This window comes from Dermacentor variabilis, chromosome 6 (assembly GCF_050947875.1).
Source record: "Dermacentor variabilis isolate Ectoservices chromosome 6, ASM5094787v1, whole genome shotgun sequence".
Taxonomy (NCBI): Eukaryota; Metazoa; Arthropoda; class Arachnida; order Ixodida; family Ixodidae; genus Dermacentor; species Dermacentor variabilis.
Genome location: NC_134573.1, coordinates 85,358,688 through 85,364,162, shown reverse-complemented (window position 1 = coordinate 85,364,162; position 5,475 = coordinate 85,358,688). Strand labels below are relative to the sequence as shown.

The window sequence follows — 5,475 nt, the reverse complement described above, 5'->3', positions numbered from 1 at the left end:
AAAGCCCACACACACACACAAACACACACACACACAGACACACACACAAACACACACACACACACACACACACACACACACACGTGCGCACACAGTTATCCTTGGCAACACTGCTGCGCGCAGCACAAGCATGCGCCATCCTGGCTTGCAGCAGGCTCCGCCTTTCTAGAGGTATGCTCGAAAGTCCGCACAGCATCACTCGTGACCTAGTTGCCACCGTCACAGTTTGAGCATGACGCAGTGGGGGTGGCGGATTGATTGCTGTTGTGAGGAATCGCCGTAAACCCTCAAAACGTGTTAAATTATTTACAAGTTATTTATTTGACCAAAGTAGGTGAAGTGTATCGCTACGTAGTTCAGGTGCTTGCCCCATTGTTGTAATGTGCTTGTAAAATGTAGTGCTAACATGTTTAGGATATATATATATATATATATACATATATATATATATATATATATATATATATATATATATATATATATATATATATATATATATATATATATATGGACGCCGTAAATGGGTTAGGACTACATTTCGGTTGCCGCACATCCCCGCGCGTACCGGCCGGCAGACGCCGCGCGCTCGCAATCGTCCAAAAAACGCAGCCATCCATTGAAACATGTGAAATGAACTGCGTATCAGAGCAGTAACGTCTTCCGAGTCGAATTTCGATGCTTCCTTCATTTTGTCGCACTTTGGTTCCGAAGTAATTGCATGGCGACCACTCGAAGGCAGGAAGCACGAGTTCTCACTACCAAAAATTGCATGCCCCATCTGCCCCGGTTTGGGGTAGTGGCATGCTTCAGCCCACCGCAGTGCAATGGTTAGCCTCGGCACGGAGCCCCGACCTGAGTGATCATCAGGAACTCGGCACCAGGTAAGTATGAGTTGTAATACATCGGGACGACAACTTAATTCAAGAGGCCCTATACGTTTGCACTGGTTGCGAGGTGTGCATCACCTCTTATATTAAACGCTATAATAAATTACAGAAAGATGCAAGGCACCTATACTAAAGAAAAGCCTCGCAGCTAGTAACCTATAATCCTACTTTTCGCATTTTTGAAATTGTATGCACACATATGGTTGAACGATAGGTTTTGATTTGACAAAAGACCAGTACTGTTGATGCGAAATATTACAGGCTTTGTTTTGAGGAAATTCCTCTTTAAGCAGTTTCCTGTGCACGTATATGCGAGGCTACGCAATAATGTATTTGGATTTGTCATTAAATAAGGGTAAGAATGTGATTTGACCAACACATTGTGCCATCTGTGTAAATTACAAGTTCCTCCTGCTCACCAGCAGAAACAAAATATCGCTAAAGTATAAATTAAAGTCAGGGCGTCCCAAATTCTGTCTAGTGGGAAACCATACAGTACTTCTTGACGTATTTTGGCTATAGGACGAAATTAGCGTCTGTTATTAGGATGAGATTTCAGTTCTAAAAAGGTCACAGTTTTTTCCGGAAAGGCAAAGCAGCTATTACGGTAGCAAATTAGTCGACAGCTATACGATTAAGGATAGTCGTTGTTTCGCCCGTGTCATGCCGTAAACATTGGCATGCTAACTAAATTAACCAGCACGTTGTCACGCGTGCACAAGCGAACGTGAACACATCTCACTCGATGATCGCGTAAACTCGCGGGAACTGTTGATGACCGCGGAAACACAGCGCGAGCTTGACTCTGCCCCCGTCGCAGAAGGCGTTCGAGATGCAGCGGGCGGGCGCGGTCGCTCGGACCAACCAGAGTAGAACGCGCCACCCCAGTCGCGGCTTCGCCGACGGCCGCAATGGGCCTGGAGTGTCTATATAATTGCTATCGAAATAAAACAAGTCCTATAAGTTTCTATATTTCTAGTTTGTAAATTAAACCACTGCAAATATGTGGGCTCAAACTCCTGTAAAAACTACGAATATGCCTACAGGGCTCCCACAATCAGGCTTGCTGACCGACGCAAGCAGCGTTGTTTTCACAGCGGCTCCACTACGTATTATGCCACTGGCACCCGTGAAACGCTCCAGATAACCACGATCTATGCAATGTTGTTCGACGTGTCACAGATGTTTCGCTATGCAAAAAAAAAAAAAAAGAAACTGGCTGGGGTGCAACGTGGCTTGAACGTAGTTATACGATATGAACCTAGTCATACGAGATGAATCTCAAATGCAGTAAAGGATGACAAGCTGGATACAATAGGCGCGAGCTAGGACTTAGCATCACTTTAGACAGAAGGCCGTCGACATACCGATAAGAACGGACAGCCAAGTGGCGTGTCGGGCGTACATAACAGAGGGCATACTTCGGAAGGCCCACGATGTGCTGATAGCAGACAAAGACAAGCACTGTATAGAAATACATTCCTGCATTGGGTTCCAAGCCACATTGGCATAAAGGAGAATGAGAGAGCACATGCTCTTTCCAGCGACGCGATTCTGGGGCCCAGGCTGAAGTTGGACGACCAATTAACGACAAGGGATCTCTAACTTAAACATCGAGTTAGTCACAATACCCAACTTGACAGAGGCAGCAGGCGATTACAAGGGCCGAGCTTCAGCATGCCACTGCCATTATACATATTACGACATCGCTTGATGCCCCAGACATGGGTAAAAATTATTATTATTGTTATTATTATTCATGCGCCCGCTATGGTAGCTTATTGGCGGTGGTGTTTGGCTGCTAAGCACGAGGTCGCGGGATCGAATCCCGGCCACGGCGGCCGCATTTTGATAGGCGTGAAATGTGAAAAACACCCGCGCAGTTCGATTTAGGTGCACCTCAAAGAACCCCCGTGGACGAAATTTTCCCGAGTCCCCCACCACGGCGAGCCTCACAATCAGATTATGGTTTTGGTACGTAAAACGCCACCATTTTTTATTTATATACTACATGTGGAACAGGACAAAGATAACCTGCAACTACCGCAAATTAACACGCGCTGCTGTTCGACCCTTTAATCTTGATTTCCGCGTCATGTTTGCGAAAAAAAGTGTCCATAAATATTCAAAATGCTAAAAGTAGGATAATAGGTTATTAGCTACAAGTTTCTTTGTCGCAAAAGCCGCTTTGTATGTCACTGTAATAAATTATAGCGTTTACTGTAAAACGCGATGCACTCCTCGCAGCCAGCGCAATGTATAGGGCCTCTTGAAGTAAGCAGTCGTCCACCTGGATCACGCTTCATACTTACCTGGTGCCGGGTTCCTGATGATCATTGAGGTCGGGGCTCCGTGCCGAGGCTAACCATTGCACTGCGGTTGGCTGAAGCACGCCACTACCCCAAACCGGGGCAGATGGGGCATGCAATTTTTGGTAGCGGGGCTCGGCGTGCGCGCCGGCCCCTCCACATTAAAATCCAAAATGAGAACTCGTGCTTCCTGCCTTCGAGTGGTCGCCATGTTTTCACTGCGGAACAAAACTACGACAAAATGAAGGAAGCATTGCAATTGAACACTGAAGATGCCCGCTGTGGTTGCTCAGTGGCTATGGTGTTGGGCTGCTGAGCGCAAGGTCGCGGGATCGAATCCCGGCCGTGGCGGCCGCATTTCGATGGGGGCGAAATGCGAGAACACCCGTGTGCTTAGATTTACGTGCACGTCAAAGAACCCCAGGTGGTGAAAGTTTCCGGAGTCCCTCACTACGGCGTGCCTCATAATCAAAAAGTGGTTTTGGCCCGTAAAACCCTATAATTTATTTTTTTTTAAACTAGGAAGACATCACTGTTGCGATACGCAGTGTGTCTTTCACATATTTGTGAACGGATGGCTGTGTATTTTGGACGATTGCGAGCACGGGGCGGGCGCCAACCGCCGTGACATCATGTCTGCCGGCTTGCAGCAGCAACAGCATAAGCAACAGAGGTGGGCAGCCGGTGCTTGCCGGGCGTCCGCCTCTCAGTGCTTCGTGACCGCGCAACCATGCAAGGTTCGAGTGAAAGCGACTGCACGAATGCCGCAATTACCTAAAAGTGAGACGTCACCCTGCTCTGTAATCGCTTTCTAACGATGGGTTACTTCAAGTGTGCAATTCGAATAATGACTTCGAATGCGCTTGAAGCCGGAAATGAAACAGGGTGTTAAGGTTGTATCGAAATTGTTCCGCTCAAATTTCCGGAAACGGGGAGGCGATTCGCACGTTGTGTGAACAATATTCACACGTCAACTTTTTCGGCGCCAAGGATCCAATGTTCACCGTCGTGCGAATTGCGTCGCTGTGACGCCGCGTTTTCGTTACATGTAGGCAGGATTTTTAAGTGGGAATGCGAAAGTTTGCCATTTTACATAATGCTTGCTATTATTATCCGCGGTGGCCTTGTTGCTTCCACTTCTAGCTCAGTCATGACAGTTCTTCCTTCCTCTTCTAGCTCAGTTCGTGGCGAGGAGAACACGGCTTCGGTGGTACTAAGACGTGCTGTTAGTAAAGTACTGAGCGTCGGTTTAATTGGACATGCAACGAACATTGTGCTTTTTCTTGTTTGTTTGACAACGCGGGCTTGATCGGTAACATTTCTGTAGTAGCAAGTTGCAAGCAGCTGAGTGCGCTAACACAGGCGTGTGATTAGGCAGCCCATTTTTATAAAGAATGTGTATCGTACGGTGTGCCGCATTGAGTCTGTGAGTTGCGTTTCAAGAGGAGCGCAGCGGCGGTTTGAGCTGCCTTAGCTTCCGGGCGTTCCTTGTAACCGGTGCAATTATGCCGGCACATTCGACTGCAATCAGACACGCGATGGATTATAATTTTCGGTCGTGATCTAAGAATGGTATCCGTTGCGCGATCCGACAATCCTGATCGAGTTGGGTGAGCTCATGCAGCGTTACGAGGCAGACGACAAGCTGCAATTGCGATCGTAGATCGTCGAAACTAGCGGTGGAAAGTGCCCGTGTAGAAGCAGCCGATCTTGACTGAACTCGACAGCGTTTTAAAGTGCTCAATCGACAGGGCTATAAATTCATCGTAGGTTTCGGCACCTCAGGGACGACACAGTCATGGTGTCAGACGAGGCAGTGATGAATACTTCTTTGTGCTTTCGAGGCGGCATTACATGCCAGTTTCTTCACATTTTTTCAGACTATGAATCTTTTGCACCTTTCTTCCTTCCCGCTTTTAACCCGCAGTGACATCGCATTCACTCGCTGCACCTGCGCGAAGCTGCTGCTGTAGCTGCCGACGCTCAGCAGTGGCAGCATCCATTTTAATTATGTGCTGAAGTTACAACGAATAGCCCCTCAAGTGACTGCGCCAGAGAGATAAAAATTTTGGGTGCGGAGAGGGTAAATGAATTGGCATGCGAAAGAGAGCAAGGGCGACTTATTTGACTCTGCGAACAAAAGCAGTGGCGCATGTTAGTCCCCCTATTTCTTTCTCCTTCTTTTTTGTACCACCGACCCTGAAACATGCAGGATTTCATGGGCGAATGTCGGCCCTTTGTGTTTTCGAAGTGGTTCTGGTACTGAACGGCAGGCTTGT

At 47.5% G+C, this 5,475-nt stretch overlaps 2 non-coding genes across 2 annotated transcripts; one reads left to right on the top strand and one right to left on the bottom strand.

Moving 5' to 3' along the window:
• Positions 1-728: 728 nt before the first annotated feature.
• On the bottom strand, positions 729-889 carry LOC142586475 (U1 spliceosomal RNA). The gene has a single exon (XR_012829238.1). It is a non-coding gene; the product is annotated as a U1 spliceosomal RNA (small nuclear RNA).
• Positions 890-3,191: 2,302 nt separating this feature from the next.
• Positions 3,192-3,353, top strand: LOC142586452 (U1 spliceosomal RNA). Its single transcript, XR_012829224.1, has one exon. It is a non-coding gene; the product is annotated as a U1 spliceosomal RNA (small nuclear RNA).
• The last annotated feature ends 2,122 nt before the right edge of the window (positions 3,354-5,475 follow it).